The sequence below is a fragment of the Hesperophylax consimilis genome, chromosome 27, assembly GCF_061612785.1.
Source record: "Hesperophylax consimilis isolate HC1 chromosome 27, BYU_Hcon_1.0, whole genome shotgun sequence".
Classification (NCBI taxonomy): Eukaryota; Metazoa; Arthropoda; class Insecta; order Trichoptera; family Limnephilidae; genus Hesperophylax; species Hesperophylax consimilis.
This window is the reverse complement of record NC_142862.1, coordinates 7,200,611-7,223,253: the sequence shown is the minus strand read 5'-3', so window position 1 is coordinate 7,223,253 and position 22,643 is coordinate 7,200,611. Positions and strand designations below refer to the sequence as shown.

General features: G+C 33.7%; 1 protein-coding gene across 2 annotated transcripts in view; it reads left to right on the top strand.

Annotated features, from left to right (window-relative positions):
• The window catches only part of LOC149410532 (uncharacterized), a 72,474-nt gene that overhangs the window by 6,763 nt on the left and 43,068 nt on the right, over positions 1-22,643 (top strand). Inside the window, exon 1 of one of the 2 annotated variants that reach the window (XM_089647758.1) lies at positions 19,426-19,583. The exons of the other annotated variant lie outside the window; for it this stretch is intronic. The gene's annotated coding sequence lies outside the window, so the exon portion shown is untranslated. Of the gene's footprint in view, positions 1-19,425; positions 19,584-22,643 lie in introns of those variants that run through there. 2 annotated transcript variants of the gene reach the window in all.

Genomic DNA, 22,643 nt, shown 5'->3' with positions numbered 1-22,643 from the left:
TTTTTTTACACTGAAAGAAATGTTTAGGTACGATTTACCAAATTTTCAGCAATTATCTACTAAACAGTTTAGTTGCTGTGGTGACTGCCGAACTTTTAGCTACTGTTTGCTAAACAGCAGTTTATTTATGACAGCTTAACGATTCAGATATTCTAGCTAAACTAATCGGTTGAGACAGCTTTCTGTGTTTAGTTGTGTTACCTAAACTGTATTTATGACAGCTTAACGATTCAGATATTCTAGCTAAACTAATCGGTTGAGACAGCTCTCTAACTTTCTGTGTTTAGTTGTGTTACCTAAACTGTATTTATGACAGCTTAACGATTCAGATATTCTAGCTAAACTAATCGGTTGAGACAGCTCTCTAACTTTCTGTGTTTAGTTGTGTTACCTAAACTGTATTTATGACAGCTTAACGATTCAGATATTCTAGCTAAACTAAACGGTTGAGACAGCTCTCTAACTTTCTGTGTTTAGTTGTGTTACCTAAACTGTATTTATGACAGCTTAACGATTCAGGTATTCTAGCTAAACTAATCGGTTGAGACAGCTTTGTGTTTAGTTGTGTTACCTAAACTAAAAATTATATACCCAAACCATTTTGTAGTGTTCGGTTAGAAAAACTTAACTGTTTAGATGTAGTAACCTTATTATTTACCTAGTTAATATTACAAAATGGTTAGGTTGATTAACTAAACTTCGGTTGGAATAGCCCTACCGATATAGATGTTTTAGCTCTATACTGCTAGCTTTAGGTACTGTAGCTTAGCTTTTTGGTTAGATTATCTATATTAAATAGAAAGTGCAGCTTTGCAGTTTAGCTGAAAACAATACAGGGTGTAAACGTAACCACCATCAACTCGAAGGATTATACCCATAATTCAGAATCATGGGTTAAATACTTTGAGTTTCAGGTAGTTTATTACAACCCTTTTGAGAGATGAAACCTAAATAAATAAATATTATGTTTTGTAAGACTAGAAAGTACTTATTAAAAACCTCATTCATATAAAAGTTATTTTGTTAAGAATCGTCTCTCAAAATATTGTTTCCAGCTACCAGCAAAGCCTCAAAAAAGAAAACACGTTTGATCATACACACATTTATATTATCATTTTTTATTATAATTTATTTTTAAATATAGTAAAAGATGTTTGTGTCCTGATTTGGCAAATTCTTTTCGGCGCTGCCTGTATGTGTCTAGTAATTTACCTTTAGGCAGTCGATTTATTCATTAATTACAGGAATTATTATTTTAAATACTATTATTTTTGTATCAAAATCGCGTCCGATACAACTATTTCCAAATGGTTAGCCAAAAAAGGCCTAGGTATACAATATGTCATCATTACTGCTTTTAAAAACTTACACTTATGACAGGTGGATTAATAACATCCTTGAGCGCATTAATGTGTGCTGTAGGCAGTGCCCGGTGCCCTACAGTCGGAATCAATTCTTTAATATCATCTTGAGATATTATCAGGAGTGTTTTCGAATCTATGGCTTGAGTCTGAAATAAAGAAAAAAAACGACGAGAAAATACAAAAATTTTCAAAACAAGAAAATAAAAATTTATTTTTCAAAGGAATGAAAATTATTCATTAAAAAAAATGTATATTTATACAACAGCAGATACCGAACACCCTGTATCATGAATCAAGCGGAGATAAAATAGTTTTAATAATGAAATTATTTCATTTATATGAAAATTTCAAATGAAAACATTAACAATGGGTGGTCACCATGTATTTAAAAAAACATATCCCTCCCAAAAAAAAACACCAGAATTCAATGTTCAAAATGTTATGTCCGAATTAATAATTTGCAATACACATTTATTAAAATTAAACATAACCTGCTATGATTGACCATCCATCGGTACGATTTCAAAGCTAGTTTGGTTGGTTCTAGTTTCTGGCTAGGGTAAAACTGTAAGTTAGAAAATACTACAGTTTCAAACAACATTCGTTCAATACAAAATAATACTGGCGGAAACAAACAAAGAAATAAAGGCGCCCTTGAGGTGATTTTGCACAAAAACGGCGCTATTCAAGTGATCCAATTATTTTTTTTTTATATACCACTCTCTGTAACTTGTGTCATGACTCCTGACACAATCTTGGTTGTAATAAATACAAATCTTCTAAATCTATTGCGTAGGTACTTGAGTCATGGAATAATGAAGGTGCCAGTTTCTAAATCAAATAGAATGGATATTATCATAATATATAATATCATAGTTCCATGATCTAAATTCTAAATCAATAAAAAAATGAAAAAAGAAAACTCACCTTTAAATGTTTCTATGTAAGCCTCCAGATTCCAAGAAATTAAATAATCCTCCACGGTTTTGTCTGCCATTATCACTAGGAACTAGGAACAGCGGTTAACATAAATTCAATTCAATTCAAAAATAAATTCGCAACGCGCGCAACGAACGTCAATTCACGTATGGTGCGAACTGTGGCGATCTGAGAACTGCGTCGTAAATGAACACCTGCGTCGACCGCTAGCGACGACAAAAAGATCTACCAAAGTTCGGGAGATTTAACTAAAGTTTTGTTGCACTTTGCCTAAGTTTGTGCAAAGCAACTAATTGTTATGTAAAAATCAAATTTAGATATTCCAACCTCAGTTTTGCTATATGAACAAAATATTTAACCAAACTAGATGTTTAGTTAAATTTAGCTAAATACTTTGGGAAGTAACACATAAACTTAAGTTACTAAAGTGAAATAGGTTTAGTAAATTACTTTAGCTTGATTAACCAAACCGATTATTTTGTTTAGGTAAGTATGCTTTTAGTGTGCTATTATTAAAGTTTAGTTGTAATAGCTCAAGCACATTTTACTAAACAACGACGGTATCTGCACATAAAGTATTTTAGGTAAAGTAGCTGAAGTTTAGGCGATGGTTACACAACTTCAATTAGCTTAACACTTTAGCTAACTCATTTTTTTTCAGTGTATGTACACTAGTACTCATGTCTCAGCTTACATTAGGAATAAATAATATTGGACAAATTGTACATTTAAAACTGTTATTACGTGTAAAAAATGTTATAGAAATACAAACTAATAAATATAAATAATTATTAATGTAATTTAAAAAAAAAAACAAATTAATGAAATTATTGCCTGAACGTATTTTTTTAAATGATTTCTCGGTTTAACAGGATTTTTTTTATACCGCTTTTTTTCTAGTTTCACGTAGGTTTTTCATTAAACAAAGTCATATCCATCATGCGCTATCGAGCTTTGAAATACATAATATTTTTTACCATATTTTTCAATCGTAAGTCCGCTGGGGCAAATTCGACCGTAGGTCCGTCAAATACACCGGGCCGCGCGTCTAATATTTTTGTCGATGTTATCGTCATATGGACGGAGACAAGAGTCGGTGGTGGGGGTCGAGTAGATTTTCAATCGTTTTGAAAAATAAGTTGTCGATGGTGATGAAACTTGGACGAAGCCGGGAAGCAACTACTTATTTAAATATGTACTAGACTAATAATTGTTAATTCAACAGAATTTTGAATGTGATTATTGTGAATGTGAAGTGCAAAAGTAACAGTCATAGATTCATTATAGAAGGAAGAAAAATTAATCATTAGAATTATACCCGAAGTTCCCATAATTAGAAGCACTGTAAATATGTTCAACAATTTTCAAGTACAGGATATTCGACAACTTTAGATAAAACAATTTTAACACTTCGCTTCTAAAAAAGAAGTACCACACAAAACACACGAAACATTCGGCATAAAACCGAAGAGCACTTTAAACAAATAAAACATTTGGACAAAGAAATTTGAAATTAAGCACTACATAAAACGAAACATGCGGTATAAAACCAAAGAACACTTTAAACAAATAAAACATTTGGACATAGAAACTTGAAATGAAGTACTTACTACACAAAACACACTAAACACGCGGCATAGCACAAAAAAAACGCTTTAAACAAATAAAACATTTGGACAAAAAAACTGGAAATGAAGTAGGTACCTACTACACAAAACACACGAAATATGCGGCATAAAACCAGAGCACTTAAATAAAGAAATAAAACATTTCAACACAAACAAGAAACTTGAAATACATTGCGACTAAAATATGCAATAAATTTTAAATTTTGACTAAACAATGGATCATCAACAAAGGTCCTGCAATAATTTTAGACAAGTCATTCAAATCTAAAATAAAAATCTAACCCATTATTGTTACCAGCACCAACCCGATAAATACCTATCTATCTTTCTATACATATAAATAAAAATTCAAATGGTCGTTTGTTCAAAATCTTAAATCTCCGAAAGTTCTTCCACCGATTGCTTTGAAATTTCGACACAATGCTGCTTTCAAATACGCGTGTATTTAATACCTATTTTATCTTAATATATAAAAATCACGTGTCACTGTGTTCCTACACGTTAATCTCCGAATCCTCCCAACCGATTTCAATGAAATTTCGTGAATGTGTTGGTTGGTTCTAGCTTGAAAGATGGTTATCGACTCGATAGTTGGCGCTGTTGGTGGGGTCCAAAAATACATACAACCACAAATTTTAACTTCCTTACATAAAAGGCGGTCTGTGGCAGGCAACGTCTGCACAAGCCTACTAGTATTATTATAAAAAGAAACCCGTGTGTCCCTACCCGCCTAATTTTCTTCACATCCATCCACTGCCATCCACCGGTGGTTATGGTGGTAGATAGCCCTTGGTGTCACATCGAAAGTAAGAGAGTTAACTTCCCTACTTAGAAGGCGGTCTGTGGCAGGACAACCTCTGCCGGGGCCCACTAGTATTATATAGAGTATAGAGATGACCTGTGAAGGTAAAAACATGTTTTTTTTTAAACAGTGCCATCTGTCGGACCTAAAAGCAATCTGCACAGATAGACTGAGCCAAAGCAAAGCGTGGAGGGGCGCAGCTAGTTAAATAAAATATTTCCAAACCAATTAGCTTGTCTTGAGTCTCGTCACAGGATATCCCTAGTGAGACAGGTACAGTAACGAAGTGTAAACATTACTTCGGTATATAGATGTAGGTAACTACCTAATAAATAAATATCTCGATTAATTGACGAGGAATATTATTTATTACTCGTTTCAAAATAGGTGTCTAGCACAGACATAGGAATTAATAGACGAGAAGATAATGGCGAGGGGTAAAATCAACTGTTGAAGAACGAAGGGAGTGAAGCTGACTGTGATTCGTCAATAAATCAATCTGACAGTAAATAGGCATCTCGCATTATAATATCACCATTTACTTCTTAAAAGTAAAATCTGCTTTTGAATGAATAGACATTTTTACATGGGAGCGCAAATTACTCGCCACGTTATGAACAAATTTGCGAAGTCCAAATTCGGCAAAAAAATTCGGTTCTATTTTCAGAGTCGAATATTTCGTTTAAGTATTTAGTTAAGACACTTTTATAAATGTTCATAATTTACTTCCCAGCAACCAACCAGCTTTGTGTTTCGCGTCCAGACGTTTCTCGATGTGATAGTAACAACTGATTCATATTATACGATGTGAATATGCTTAAAATAAAGTAAAATAATGCTTATATATGGAATGTAATACGACAATTGGGTTTATTCTCTTTTTCACATCTATTTTTACAAGTTTTCATAGTACAAGTCAACATTTTGCCGTGTTATTTCGTAAAATGAACCGATGATGCCTCGACCATAGTTCGCACAAGAATGATGACGTCACGTTTTCAAATTTCACTTGTAACCATACGCGAGCACAGCCGGCTCCAATGGAACCGGTATGGGGAGTGGGGATAATACGCTTTTAATCACTTAGGGCAGGTCTACTAATATTCATATGTCTATGGTGTCTCGTTAATGTAGTCTGCAACATCGCTACTATTAACTAAATTAATACTATAAAAAAAAAAACGTGATCTGGACGTGACGTCGAGTTCTTGCAAAAATACGTCACTGCAGCATTCATAGAACAAGGTATACGTGAAGGAATTTCATCTTGCGGATACAATCTATCTTCTATATAAATAAAAATGTAAATGTTCGTCTGTTCAAAATCTTAAATCTCCGAAAGTTCTTCACGGATTGCTTTGAAATTTTGACACAAAGTTTCATTCGAATACGCGCGTATTTTTATATATATTATATGGATGTCAACTGGGACAGGTAAAAACATCTTCTAGACGTAAAAGCAACACGCGTTTCTCTATCTGCACAGGCACAGACAGACTGAGTCACATCAATGCGTGACTGGGGACTACTAGTTATCTTGTGAAGCAGGAAATCTGTTTGCATGTCTCATTTAAAACTAGCAAATGATGAGTTCTGGCTACTTGAAATTTTACAACAATTTTTACCTTATTTTTTAAATTTTATTATTATATATTATAGAAACTAACAGTACATGATTTACAGAGATGAAAAAATATACGGGATTAAGATAATTCATGTTGGGTACCTATCATATGTTTCCTTGTAATGTCTGCTAAGTGGTAAGTTTATTCCTTAATTACCAGGTGACTTGTTGTAGTTTATAGGTGTGTGTGTGACGTGTGTAATGTATGTGTGAGTGTTTGTGTGTGTGTGTGTGTGTGTGTGTGTGTGTGTGTGTGTCTGTATGTATGCGCATTGAATAGTTTAAATTATTGACATGATGCCATGTTTGAATTTGGGCAGTGAATCCGAAAAAATGTCAATGTTAGTTTTTTTTATAATTTGCTTAAAATGTTTTGTCTTTTAATTTGAAAATAATTACAAAACTGGCGTTTTGACTATCTTCATTTTTTAAATTATTATTTAACTTTTAAGAATTTATTTATTTTTAATATTACCTAATATTGACATGGTGATAAAAAGTAACGAGAGTTCGAAACAACCCAACTTTGTCGACCTCCGTGGATAGCAAATTGAAGGAAGCGAGTTCAAATCCCCTCGTGCGCAAGTAAATTTTATTTGATTGATTTGAATTACTTCACATTTTAATAATTTAAAATAATATAAGGAATATTTGCCGCACGTTCCAGAGTGGAAGATACTCTCAGTATCGCCCTGGTGTAAGACAACAATTTAGAATTAAAACTTTGTCTGAAATGGCTTTATCCGTGTTTTGTGACCAGATCTGTATACCTCCACTACCCCCTGTACCCCACTACCTCCAGCGTCACACATACCCGTGTTTTTAAAAGAAACAAGGCAAACGATCACCGAAGAATGGTATTGATAAGAGATAAAGGTAGCCTCCACGCAACCAACAACTAACGACTGACTGCGCGATTCACGTAGTTTTGTGATTGTGTAAAGCGTGCATGAAAACAATGTAACGAATGCGGAAAAAACAGATACAAAATAAACACGACAGGTTCTTTTAAACATATTGTAATAACTCGCCTTCAATTTAGAATCTGATCTGATGTAATGATTCATTGATAGTATCTTGACGTCATCCGTGGTCGAGGGGTAAGACTCTCGACTAGCAATCTGGAGGTCGCGGTTTCAGAAAACAGGTACCTGTTTTACTCCCTTGGTGTGCTGCGGGTAGCTCCATTATAACCTCTCCCTCTCTCTCATAAACGAGTCATGTAACAGAGAGAGATTACAAACTAGCTATCGAGGGTACGCCTTTATTATATTCGTTGTAACCTCTCCCGCTTTCCCGTAAACGACTTATGCGAAAGAAAGAGAGGTTAAAGCGGTGCTCTCAGCGGCAGGACCATGCGTTGTGTTGAATAGCGAAATGAATAACGCATAATTATGAGAACGGGAATGTTGGCGAAGAGGAAAAGTTCAAGGGACTGCTCTGCCTTGAGGCTGTACCTGCTACAGTAACTCGAAACGTGCGCTTAATGATAACACGAAGTATGAAGGGTTCAATTATGTATTACTTAATCTCAGCTGCCATTTTTGTGAAGAGTTACAGAAGAGTACAGATTTTCAGCTCTCGGTTAACAAATCAGCATGTTTTTCAGGACATTTTTACTGTAAAATTTTTTCACTAATTAAAAAACGATGTCATTTTTTTGTGGTTAGATTCTAGAGCCCACATTATTATTGATTACCTATTTAAAAGATGGTATATTGTTGTATCTACTTCTGCATATGATTTCTTAGTTATCTACGTATTTATATATTAATGAATTTACAGTTTTATTCCGAGATTGATGATTTTTTTCACACTTGATCTTCAAAACAATAGGGAGGTCTCTGTTTAAGTTAGATTTCGAAAAAATCTGTGTAAAGCACGGGCATCGCCGGGACTTTAGTAAATTTTGCTCTAAAACTAGCAATACCTACTTCTAAAATAATTATAGGAAAAAATCGGAGTTCCAGGTAAAACTGGGCACTGACCGCTAGCGAAATATAATTACGTAAATTTCTCAGGCATGAAATGATAATATCAAGATGAAATAACATTTTATAGTAGGTGAATATCTCACTTCACTAATACCCGAATTTAAAACTTACTCTCTAAAAATACTCTGTCCTGTTTTATTTTTGGACAGTCACATAATTTAGATAGAAGCTCGATATGATTTAAAATAACTATAAATAAATTACAATTATTTTATAAGCAATAATTATTAGCCTGAAACACTCATCCACATTGAAAAATCTCCTGATAAAAGATACATGACGCCAACGGGACATAACGGGATAATTGTTACCCTTTGTGCTATACATAAAAAATCTTGTCTTAAACATTAGTTTACCAAAAAAAAAAAAAAAAATATTAAACTTTGTTTGAACCACTATATACTTATTTTTAAATAAACGCCAACCGTTTTTGGAAAAATCGTTCCTTCCTGAGGGGAAAATATATGTATTATAAATATAAACATTAAAAATGGTGATCTCATTGGAATATCCATTTGCTTAACTATGTTGGCGAGGAATTGGCGAGTTTGTTTGTAAATGGTGACATTGAAATAGGTCGTTATACCTAGTGTGTTCACTGTATTTAAATTGTTCAAATTTTAGGGTCAAAGCAATCGCAAGCGGCGTTTAGCTTTGTTCCTTTCCCATTATTCGCGGCTCGGCTCGCGGAAATTTTGTCCTGTTTATACGTAGCATAACAATAACTGAGTTAACCTGAAATTTATAGATAAGAAGTCTGTACAAATTTCATAACACCAGAACTCATTATCAATGAGTTTGAATATATTCATTTACGGGTGAAATCGGGTATTAAAACTACAAAATATATCACTCTCATGTAATTCACGAGATTCTTAAAAATTCTGGAAAACTGTGATTTCGTTGAAAACATAGATATTTTCATAGCCTAACCTAACCTCACTCTTTTACATATCCTGTCCTTCCCCTCTGCCTTTAGCAGCACAACGTACCTACCTCGATTGGGAATGACATAGTCCCACTGGCTTCAGACAGTTGAAACTTGTGTGCAGTAGGCATAAAATAAAAAAATCTAAGTTCCCAATGAGAAGTTGTCTCCTCCAACATCACTCCCATACAAATATCCTTTGCCTTTCTTGACTAATAGATACTATAATTCATAAATATACGGTAAACCCAACACACTCAAAATGTTGTCCACATTATCATTTGTTTATCTTTACATAATATAAATACATTGTAAAATTTGACAGCTAAAAAATGGATATGTTTGTTTTATGCGATTTCGCGAAATTTTTAACCAAATATAAAGATTTTTTATCTTTCAGACAATGTATTGGCTAAAATATATATACTTGTTTAAAACAGGTTTATATTTATATATATAGCTTTGTACCCATATCCTTAATTTTAGCAACACCCATAGATTTTCGGCAACATTATTTTAACAAATCAATAAGAGATCTTGAATATTTGAAAATGCTTATTTCTCTCACCTAAAAAACGATTGAGAAATTCCAAATGTAGTATGACGTACGAAAATGACTACCTATTTAAGGTTTTTATTTTCCTCATTATGTTATTATGTATTTGATTTAAAAACGACCATGTATAGATTCCACCTGTGTGGCTTAGAAATAATTTAATTCGAGGTCTTTATCTTTGGGGATGCTGTGTGTAGGGACTTTTTGGGGAAAGAAACGAGTGAGTTATCTTTAAGAGATTCAGTTTGTAGGAGCATCGATAATTCAGAGGTCGGAAAATCATTCCATGGCCGAGATCTTGAACACAAGATTGAGTCGTAAAAGCGACCAGTTCTCGTTTGGCGAATGTCAAACGGGTCCAAATGTAAGGCGCGCATTTGGATTATTTCCCGGCTTCTTACTGATGTCAGCCATTATTGATGAAAACAAAGATACAGATACAGTAATAAACACGACAAAAAAAATAATAATTGGGGAATTTACCTGCATCCTAACCATTTCTCACAGATTAACATTGCAACAGTTTAAAAATAATAATAAACCTATACAAATATTTTTTTGTTTTTGTACAAAATATACTTACACAAATATTTTTTGAGAATACATGGAACAATAAATTAATTGAAAAATTTAATGTTGTTACAAATAGAAATGAGAAGTACATAATGAATAAAGTAGGTATTTCTTAGTTGTTTTTTATTATTATTAATAGGAAAACAGCTTTCAATTTTCTACTAAAGTACTGCACGTATCAAAGAATATGTCGGAATCCTTTAGGTTTTGATTTTGATTAAACAATTAGCATATTTTTTTTGATCTAATGTGGAATAAGTCGTTAAACCTAGTCGTTCTTGGTGGTATCTTAAAGTTTATTAGTTTGATTAATTCTGGACAGTCGATAACGTTATTGCAGACTATATACAGGGTCATGAGGTCAAGGTATGTTCGTTGGTTAGAGAGATTGGAAACGTTTTATTTTGATATCATATTTATGTATCCCCGATTGGGTGCGTAATTTTGAAATTGAGGCACAGCACAAATTTCTTTTGGATGCTTTCAATATTGTCTTATATATATCGTAAAGTGGAGTCCATAAGGAGAAGCAATATTCAAGTTAATATTGACGACAATGTCAGTCCTGCTCACGGAGGAAGGAAGGATTCCTTCCTCCGTGGTCCTGCTTGACCGGCTTCTTGGGTAGGAAGGTTGAATACTCTGTCAAACCATTTGTTTTTTTGTTTTTAAAAGGATCTTAAAATCGATGTATTATACAGGGTTTTCCAATAAGAGGTGTTATTTTGATATTCAATCGTAAAAGATCAATGGTTTCGTTGCTTGTGTGGCATTAGCACCGTCTTGTTGAAAGTAAACGTTGTCCAGATCAATACCATCCAATTCCGGCCATAAAAAATTATTAATCATCTCTCGATAGCGCAATCCATTCACCGTAACTGTTGCTCCAGCCTCATTTTCGAAAAAGTAAGGTCCAATGACTCCGCCGGACCATAAACCGCACCAAACAGTCACACGTTGAGGATTGAGAGGCTTTTCAACAATAACTCGTGGGTTTTCCGAGCCCCAGATGCGACAATTTTGCTTGTTGACGAAGCCACCGAGGTGGAAATGGGCCTCATCACTCAAGATGATTTGCATTTGATTCACTCAAGTGAATTTTAATAATTTAAATGTGTTGTTGAAGCGTGTATCGTTCCATTTTTATTAATGGCGTAGTTTCTACTTGTCAAATGTCAAAAAATGACAGCTTCAAAAGTAACATCTACCGAAATAACCTATTCAAAATAAGACCTCTTATTGGAAAACCCTGTAGATAAAAAAACATTTTATTGTTTGATTTTTATAATTTCAGAGTTAAGTTGCGGTTTTAAAGTTAATGGCGGAATATTGAAGACTTGTTTTATAATTCGTATAATATTTATTTTAAAATTGTTATAAAATTATAATAAATAGGTAACTATTATTTGTACGCGGTTTTAAAACATCCGCTTGCGATAATATGATACTACAATAATTAATACTTTACATAAGTACAATCTACATTAACTGTAATTAGTTATAATAACATTAATCGTTTTATCTCTTCAGTTATTCTATAAATAACTAAAAAGATAAAACGATAGAAATTCCGGGAAATTAAAGTTCCCGGGAAAGCTTAATTTTCCCTCACTTTTTCTGTAATTGATAAAACATCAAGAATTTAAATTATTTTTTGAAGAAATAATAATAATCGATTTCACTGACCTCTCTGAGGCCTACACGGAGAAAAATGAGTATTGCTGATTTGTTAAAATCCTGTTAAAAAGGTGACAGCAGGTCATTTCCTAATAAACTATCAATACTTTTATAATGTATAGAAACACATGTTCATTCAGCTGCGTTTATCCCGTTGTATAATGAAGAAATGCGAAAATATTAGAATTTTAATGATCACGTGTTCTAACATCGTCACAACACATTCGTGTTTTACTGATAGTTTATTAGGAAATCTGTCAAATCATTTGAGTCTGTCAAGGCATGCAGTCCCGTTTTTAACATGAATACAAATAGATTGAAGAGATAAAAAATAGTAATATTTTATAAAAGTATGTTTTCTCCGTGCAGCACTCGAAGGTCTTAAATACAGAATGACGAAATCAGCAATTTTCTTTCAAAACCGCGTAGATCTCATATCTAGGGATTATTTCTGTTCTGTGGTCAACTATGATTCACAAAATTCTCTTTTAGAATACCAATGCTTAATATTCTATTATAATATTAATTGTCGGGTCAAAATAATGTTTACATCAGGCACCCGATCAGCATCTCAAGATGGCCACCGATTATTTATCGCAGTGACGTCACGATCTGTATAAGGAAAATAAAATGAAATTTCGCGGTCCCGTGCTATTTTCATAATTAATCTCCGTGATACCTACTTAAAGTACTTACGTAAATTTTATTCTCCCGAATATATGTAATGTAATTGCTGTATGTTGAAAATTCACAGCGATTAAACCAACATAAAGTTTCGGTCTGGATAAAAAGATTTGTACGTACAGATTTTTTCCAACACTTAACCAAACATTACACAATAACATTAAAATTTATTTAATATAAGTAATTATTATATTTTTGTAGTATTTAAAAAAAATAATCATTAAAATATGCAGTAAATTCACTGTAAACAACGTAAAATAAACAAATAATAGCAGTAGGTACATATTCTTCTAGTGAGGTGTGCACGAAACACCATAGCATGTAAGCAGACTTAAGGTCATGCGATGACCAGTGTTTTTTGATATAGTGTCTCTGCGTGCAGTTTTATCTTTTATAAGCATAAACTTTTTAATATAAGTGTGTTTGTCGGAAGTGACTTGCCAGGTAAGTATGTTTTGGTATCTTTTCTAAATAACAAATGTAGATCCTAGGAAATAAATTGTACAGCGCCCTTGAGGTGATTTTTCACAAAAACGGCGCTCTACAAATTATCCAATTATTATTATTATTATTAGAAAACCTTTAAACCTTTTACAGTACACATCATTCATTCACAGATCATTCACTCACAATACACAATCTAAATATAATGAATAATAATAATAAGTTGTATTTAGAAGTTTGTGCAATTCCACACATCCCATAAAGCATTATACAATAATATACATACAGACGAAGAAAAATGAGTACTGATAATTTATCAAATTACTGTTAAAATTTTACTGCATGCCCATTTCCTGATAAAATATTAGTACTTCAGAATATATCTGAAAGAGTGTTCACACAGGTGGCCTCGTTCTAATAAATTTAATGGAAGTAATTCGAAAACAATTTTTAAGAACACGTGTTCCGATTTACTCATAGTATATTCGTGCTTCTTATGAAATTCTTTAAAGGCCTGCAGTCCCGTTTTTAACAGGAAAACGAAATTTTTTACTAGATTTTTAATAAATTATTATTTTTTTAATATATGTACTATACATAGAAGAAAAAATACGTTATTGATCCATAATATTTGAGATTGATGGAACCAATAACCTTCTCCAGTGTGAAATCTGAACCCTGGTGAACGCTCTTTTTAGCCTGACGATGTCATCATTGTCCGTCAATTTATTGTTGATGATGTGTTCCAGATACTTTGTTTCTTCTACCACTTTCAGGAGCTCGCCGTTTAGGAAAACAGGTTGATTGCTTTTCGGACCCTGCCCGTATCTGATGACCAACAGTGTTTAATGTGTTGTACAGCATATTCGTTTCGAATGCAAATTCTTCACATATTCTTAAGAAGGCATCATCAAAACCATGTCATTCATTGACATTGACATTGACATTCAAACCATGAAAAAATAGTCAAAATCATTGGCCTGTTCAGAGGTTAGGAGTCGAAAGTAATGTACCTACTCGTCGTACATTGGCGAAATCAAATTTCTTTCAAATCGGTATCTGTAGAAAACGTTTCTATCGGTTGAAATGGAAGAAAAACTGTTTTCAGCAGGAATTTGACACTAAATAATTCTAAGCCTTTTTGCTGATTTTTTTGTAGTTAAGATTTATTTAAAGAAAATTGGTGTCATAATTTTTACCAAATATGTTCTACTCTCAGATAAACAAAATCGAAGCCATTCAAAACAAATTTCTAAAATATCTTTGTTACAAGTCATTTATAAGATTTAATAATTATGCAGAGACAGCTTCATACTTTAAAATTGATTCACTGAATGTACGGAGGCATCATAAGGATGCACTATTCCCGTATAAAGTAGTTAACGATAATATTCAATGCCCAGAGTTGCTAAACAAGATTCCATTCAATGTACCTGGGCGTTCAACACGCTCTTGTGTCCTGTTCAGGGTTGATCAAAGCAAAACGAACTCTAAGCAGAATTCTTGCCTGAACAGACTATGCAATAATAACAATAGCGTATTATCTAAGGTTGATATTTTCAATTGCGAACTTACCAAATACAAGAGGTCCATAAAAGAATATTTCTCTGATGGTTTGTGAATAATATTTATGTCTCTATTGTTTATATCTCTATTATGATTTGATTTATATCTACAACCTCTCTCCAAGGCTATAAATGTATTGTTTTGTAAATTTTTCGTTTTATATTATATTTTGTTTTGTATATATTTTTTAATTCATATTCCTTTCTCACAAATTTAAATCATGCTGTCTCAGTTAAAGTCACTAGGAGGAAATCCATAATTGGTATTATTTTACTAAATAACACTTATGTACAAACTGATTAAATGTAAACTGTCGATTTCCCAAAAATGAATAAATAAATAATTAAGTAATATAAACAAAGAGGGATGTAAGCGTGCAGACTGTCGCCGAGTTACGACCAAACTGCATGAACTATCAACGAGGCAATGAAATATGCATATATGCAATTACCAGTATTAGTACGGGTGAACTCAGTTGACGACTACGACACGCGTTGTGCTTGCGATTTCAAACTAATGTTTCATGGCCCATCTTCCTTGTTTCTATAATCTAATATTCTACTCATAATAGACAATTCAAAGACCTGGTGGTAACTAGATAGCTTCTAGATAGAAATGTTGTATAATCTAGGATGGTCCTGCCACTGAATTCAGTTCTAACCTCTCTTTCTTATAACGTGCATCTTTATGAGAAAAAGAGAGAGGTGACAAGTGACAACGGGGCTACCAGCGCCAGCGGTTCACCTTTGACGCCATTTAATATGGTAATAAAATTTAAGATTTACTTTATATTAATTTATTTATAATCATTGGGCTTACATAGCCGAAGCTGAAGTGTTGTGTGATTATTGAAATGGAATGCCAAATGACGCTAAAACTTGTAGCCTAGTGATTCGTACCCACTTCGCAGGTTAAATCCTAGTTAAGTCCTTACACCATTGCACAAGCAACCATTTTCGCTTATAATTTCGTCAGGTTATTCGAAACCCGGTTATTAAATACTAGGGTACAGTTAGTATTTAATACTAGGGTTCAACTGGTATCAAATACTAGCTGTACCCCGCCACGCGTTGCTGTGACTCTTTCCAGATCTTTCGAGACCATTCTCGAACTTTCCGGAACCTTCTAGACTCACCGACACACTCCACCACTCAGTTTGGAACCTTATAGAACCTGCTTCAACTTTATTCTTCCAGAATCTTCTAGAGCAGGGGTCTCCAAACTACGGCCCGCGGGCCGTATCCGGCCCGCCAGTGTCTTCCATCCGGCCCGCGACATCTAATGACCAGTGTCATCAAGGACCCGTGACAGCTAATGGCTCAGACCTTGCTCAGAAGGGGCGAAAACTCCGCGAATTTTTTCGTGCGAATAATTAAATATGCTCGTTGGCGAGGTACTTGGCACCAATACATTGCGTCCACAAGTATCGCGCGAATATATCAAGAGGATTTTTTGAAAAATCTTTATTTGATTCGCAATGATATCAAGGTCTGAGAAACGAGTATCAAAAAATATCTTCAAAGCTACGTTATCTAAAGCTATATTTTCATCCCTGAAAATTCTATTGTCTACCCCCCCCCCCTCCCTAGGACAGAAAATATGGGTGTCTAGAAATTAAAACGGTTTTGGCCCTCCGAACTCACTGGAGTAGTCAATGTGGCCCTCCGGCTGAAATGTTTGGAGACCCCTGTTCTAGAGCATTCGAGAACCTTCATGAACTTTCTGGAACACTTCGGAAACCATTTTCTTATTGACCAAATGAAAAATATGAAACAATCACTGAAGAGATAGGTTACCGGATAACTCTTCAAAATGACAATTCAACACATCTTTAAAAAGTGATAAAATAAAGTCATGAAAAGTCATAAAACAAAAACTGCATTAAATAGGTTACGTAGGTTTAAATTTTAGTTTTTTTTATTCATCGCTTTTCATGACTTTATACCAATTTTTAAAGGCGTGTTGAATCGTCGCTGTGTTGAGTTATCATGCAACCGAGGGGAGGAGAAAGAGATGTTGCGAAGAGGAAGGTTGGTAAGTACCTGGTTGTTCAGATCTGGTCACTTAACACGTATTAGAAGTCAGACAATACCAAAGAGGTAACCTTGAAACACAGTGCTGTTTGTCAACAGTCTGTGACCCGATGACCCAAAACATGATTGTGAGAATGTGAGAAATAAATCATGACGAGATCTTCTGCGTATTTAATTTTTTTACTTTGCTCTGAAGATAAAAACCGATAGAGGTGTATTGTGGGCGTATCGGTGTGGCCTCAAATCAACTCTCCCCCCACTCCCTTCATTCTCACAACATACACAAAGTATTGTGAATGCCGTTGTCCCACTGGCTACAGACGACTGGAGCGGTTGGGTCTGTTGTGCGGTATTAGATATTTGCTTGTTGGGTTATGTTATATTCCAAATAATTAAATATTATTTTGATATTGCAATTATTCATATACACGGTGTCTGGAAACTTGTAGTACAAGCTGGAATTTGGTGAATTTACGTCACATTTAGTGGTATAACTTTTTAGATTTGAGGTTTCGATTTCGAGTTAATCGAGTCTGAAGTTAGAATTTTTTAGATCATAAAAAAAATCACCCCATAAAAAACTTTTTTTTATGGGGTGATTATATTTAAAAATAAAATATTTAAAAAATCTTTCGTAATCTTGCATGTATTTAAAATGACTTTTTCTTGCATTTTATATATATATAAATTCTTTGACAGATCTAATACGCCTAAATTTTGAATGAGAGAGCTAGGTATAATGCTGTAGCCGAAATAACAAATGGTAATATTTTTATAGTCTGAGAATGCCAAATTCTTTTAATCTCATTTCCTAAATCTGTGTGTTTTCTTATTTTTTCAGAAACAGTTTTCTGTTAGTATAGTTTTATCATAATATATTTTATAAAATTCATTTTATAAAAATGAATTTGGTTCGTATTTATAATATGGTACTATATTACGGCAGTCAATCAAGTTATGTTTAATTACCAAACTATGGTGAATTATTTTTAAAACTTGATTGTGCCTAAATGTATACTAGGACGGCGCTAATATAGAACATCCCGATATAATATGTTCTATAGTTTCCGGAAAAGCCAAACATTTTCTACATAAATTATCAATTTGATTTATAGCTTTGATTATATGCTTCCTATAATTTTTAGTGTTAATCACTCTATCCTGAATGGCAAGCATAAATCCTTCTATTTCTGCGCTCAACTCTCCAATACTCAACCATTTGTTTGACGAAAATTTGTTAACATACGTTTGCTTGAGATAATTGTAAGTGTTTTGCGTGTATAATTTTATTTGACCAGAAATATAATAATTCCTGGTTGGGATTTATAAAAATGTTGTCATTCTCGTCGTATAAATTTAAAGGTGTAATGTTTCTATCTGCCTTGCAAATAACAGAGGACAAATCCTTTATAATTCTATTTCGAGTGATGTTTTGGGTTTTTTTTTTTTTTTAATATTAACTCCACACAGGAGGCCCTGAAGAAAATAATTTCCCTCAGGGCCTATGTCATCTTTGGGGATGCTGTGTGGAGGGTCTTTTTGTGGAGAGGAAGGAGTGGACATGGGTCTTGAAGAGTCCTATGTTGTAGGAAGGAGGAAACACAGAGGCCGGCAGTTCGTTCCACAGCCGAGCTGTTGAACTTAAGAACGAATCGTAGAAGCAACCCGTTCTAGAGTGTGACATTTTCAACATTTCAGAGCATATCATTGACAGTACACCAGTTATTAAGTGTGACGTGGTCATTTTGAAGCAGCTGATGATCGGCAAAACAGCAAAATTGTAATAAATTACAGTTTAATTTTTAACCAAGGTCTTTTACGAATTTAAGTTAAAGCGGTGACCGGATAAATCATCACAATGATAATTCATCACATCTTTAAAAAGTTATATAAAGTCGTGGAAAGTGATGAAAAAAACTTTATTAACTGGGTTAAGTAGGTTAGGTTAGGTTAGGTTAGGTAAGGTTAGGTTAAAAAAAATGTCATCGTTTCTAATGACTTTATATCGCTTTTTAAAAGTGTGTTGAATTGTCACTGTGTTGAGTTATCATGGAACCGTTAAAGCAGAGGGCCAAGATTTGACCCCTGTGGTACACCAAAAGTTTCAAATCTGGGTGGTGATTTGTTTCTATGAATAAGCACTAGTTGTGTTCTGTTATATTTTACCCAGCAAAATAGGTTTCCATGTATTCCTATTTTATCAAGCTTTTTTAGTAAAGTTTTGGTTAACTTTATTCAAAGCTTTTTGGAAATCGGTATAAATTGCACCTAATTGTTATCTTTCTTTAAAAGAATTTTATAAAAATATAATAGTATTATAAAAAGATCAACCCACGTAGTAATAAACAGCGGTCGTTGATTTTTTTAAACATCGTGATGACTTTTTGGTTAATTTTGCAAAGAAACACGTTCATCTAAAATCATAGACAAAACATGGTGATTTGTGTATCTATGCTTACTTGCTGTTACTGCTGATTTGTGTGATGTTCTACGGTCAGCATATTAAATAAACAGAGTAATTAGACTATTTTAAATAGTTTTGTTTACTTAGCGATAACACGGACTTCGATTTGTTGGTCGAGCACCCAAGACTGTACTTTAGTCAGGCATGAACCATGCAAGGATAAAGAGCAATACTTTTCTGGTTTGTCTTATGTGGCCCACTCCTCCCGCCGACCAGGAAGTTGCGGTAGGCTTGATCCGAGCAATCAGTTCCAGCATTAGTGCGACAAGTGTAATTTTATGCAGCGTTTTGCGATTGCAAGTGATTGGTAAGTCTTTTTTTATAGAGGTCTTTTTTTATAGATTGAAGTTTTTTTTTTAGATTTTAAGGATTTTTTTATAGATTTTATTTAACATCTCATTTTATTTACATTAACCCTACACAGGAGGCCCTGAGGAAAATAATTTCCCTCAGAGACTATGTCATATTTTGGGATGCTGTTTATTTTTAAGGAAAGGAAGGAGAGAATGTTCTGGGGAGGTAAAATAAATGAGCGCTGGTTAGGAATCTAGGGATCAGTGGGTCCAGGAGTGACGGACATACAAATATATCCCTCCCAGTGCGGTGCAGGGCAATGGGTTGGGAGACCAGTTGGAGAGGTCAAAAGGTCTCCCCAAACCAGCCTCTCTGGATCTGAAAATCATTAAAATTCTTATTGTATAAGTTACACGCTCTGAATATAAAAGCATTTTGTCTGAGATTAGTAGAACATTTTTGAAGATGAAAAACTGATTTGTCTCTATTTCTAAATCTTGGAACTCTAAAATTAATCTCAGACAAAAGGGGCGAACAATCAATAAGGCCATTGATAATTTTATGGAGATATATTATATCTCCGGAGTCTCATCTTGGTTTTAAAGACTTTAGTCCATAATATTCCATCGAGCTGTAATCTAGCTTGGGGTGATCTATGGCAGAGCTGTTGGTTATCCAATAAATGGTTGCCGTGGCGGCGGTATTCAAACCCGCCACCCAAATTGGTAATTATTGTACGACAAATTAATCAGCCTCATTTACGGTACTAGATTTCTTATTTCTACATTCTTAACACTGAGGAAGTTAATAGTATGTAATAAAGTTGTAAATTGTATTTACCGATTTAGAAATTTAATTTTAATAGCACCATTCTTCTTGTAATGCAAGTGGTAGAACGTCTATTCTGCCGTGTGATATAGAAATTATTTCAAAAACCTCACGATTTTTAAATTGATCCCACGTTCATCATTATTTTTATTCAGTTACTAGATCCCGACATTACCAGGGCTTTGCGCAGATTTTTCTCGAAATTTAGTGTAGACAATGACCTTCATATTATTTTGAAAGTCAGGTGAAAAATATTATGGCATATAATAATATTATAAACATAGATAAACAAACGCTGATTTTACACGTAGAATTATTAAATCGTCAATTAAAACCGTGAGACTCACAAACGCCCTGTGATTGGTCGACGGGTTCTAAGTCGAAATATTTTGATTAATCTTTGTAACGAATTGGTGTACATAATGAATACCAAAAAATATGCTTTAGATAAATTGACGGTATTCCTATCGTTTTGCTTGAGTAGAATACCGATAAAAAAAAAAATTACTCAATAAAAAATATATATGTAATCTACTAAAAAAATATTTTTCAATAGAAATAAATGAACGCGTAAAGAAAACAACTTTAAAAAATACAGTATAATAGCTAAGATTATCTGTGACAGTTTCACTTGATTGACTTTTTTGCTTTCTTGTAAAATTATTTACAAAATGAATAAAAACCACTTTTTTGCTTCAAATCGAACGTTTCTAGACTCCGTTTGTCAAGAGATTTTTATGCGTATTACCTACAATATATACACTACAATATACCAAGAATGTACTCATTTTTGGTTTGTAGCTTCCTCTTAAAACGCTGCCTCACGAATCGGACATACTGTCGGGTATACTGTGATTTACAAATTATTTCAAAAGAATTTATGTTTTTTGGAAATGTTGCTAAATATTTTAATTGGGTTTTTTTGTTTTCATACCCACCCGAGTGGGATAGACTTAGTGGGTGCACGGAGTTTTTACCTCATTCTACTTCATGGTCGTACTGAAATAGAATAAAGTAAAAACGCCAGTCGCAGTGCATATCTGTACGCGGTTTGGCGTTTTCAGCTATTCCAAAACCGCAGCGTTTAATCGCAGTGTGTGCACCCACTTACTGTTAACAGGCAAAACCTAGGTACGTATGACGTCACGCATACCCCGTCAGATTTCAATCATTTTGATTTTGATAAAAAAAAACTAGAATCCTTATTCAGTAGGTTTTAGTTTTGTATATTTTTAAAACAGCGAGGTTGTGCGTGTTCGGGTGTGATTTAAGTCATATGGCTAATCGGTCGCTTAGTTTGATTGGAAACAACGGGGATCAGTTATTCAAAGATTTCCCTCGGGTTTCCCTCGTTTCAAGTGCATGCTACATGTCAATTAAGATGTACATGTTATAAGAAGTTATCATTCTGGTATAAATATTCATCAGGCATTGTAATGCAGTATTGTATGTCGACTCTGTTTTGTATACCGTGTTATTAGGTGTTGCTAGGAAAAACTGGCTCTTTCTGAGAACTCGTATCATTTATCAATCACATTGAACATTATTTTTTAATTATCATCTAGCAATGTGTAGATTTTCTAGTCCCTCGATTAATTATATTTTGCCGCACACGGACTGTATTTTGTTTGGTTATTTATTTAATGTCCCATCCACTTACAACCTGATGAACCCAGTTGGTTTACGGCATCCCAATTTATTTGAAGAATTTTGTGAGACTGAAAAAAAAATTTGTCGCGTGGAAGGAGTAAAAAAGAGGAAGTACCGTTCAGTATTCATGAATGGTCATCAAACACAATTAAAGCCATGTCAAGCAGTGTTTTGATTTTGAATCACGGTGATCTTGCAAAAAGTGTTTTTTTTTCATAAAGTAATTAATCTCTTAATAATTATCTCCATCTATCGCGTAGATACGCATACGTTACGTTTACCCTTAACTTTGTATGCAACCTCGTATTGATAAGAACACGCCAACCGGTTTCGTGATAACCTTGTATTTATCAGATCGGATTGATTGGCTTAATTAATTTGGCTAAACGATTAAACATCCCGGCCGAAATGATAACGGATATGGGAGTAAATTTAAATCAAGTTAACCAAAGGATCCACTAAAGTTACCTACAGATTTATGGATTCAAATAATGGACTCGTCTTGTTTTTAGCCTGTATGTTTTCAAGAGTTATGTTTTTGATATAATATTTATATTTGTTGTTAACGATTTATACTACAGGACTGATGATAATA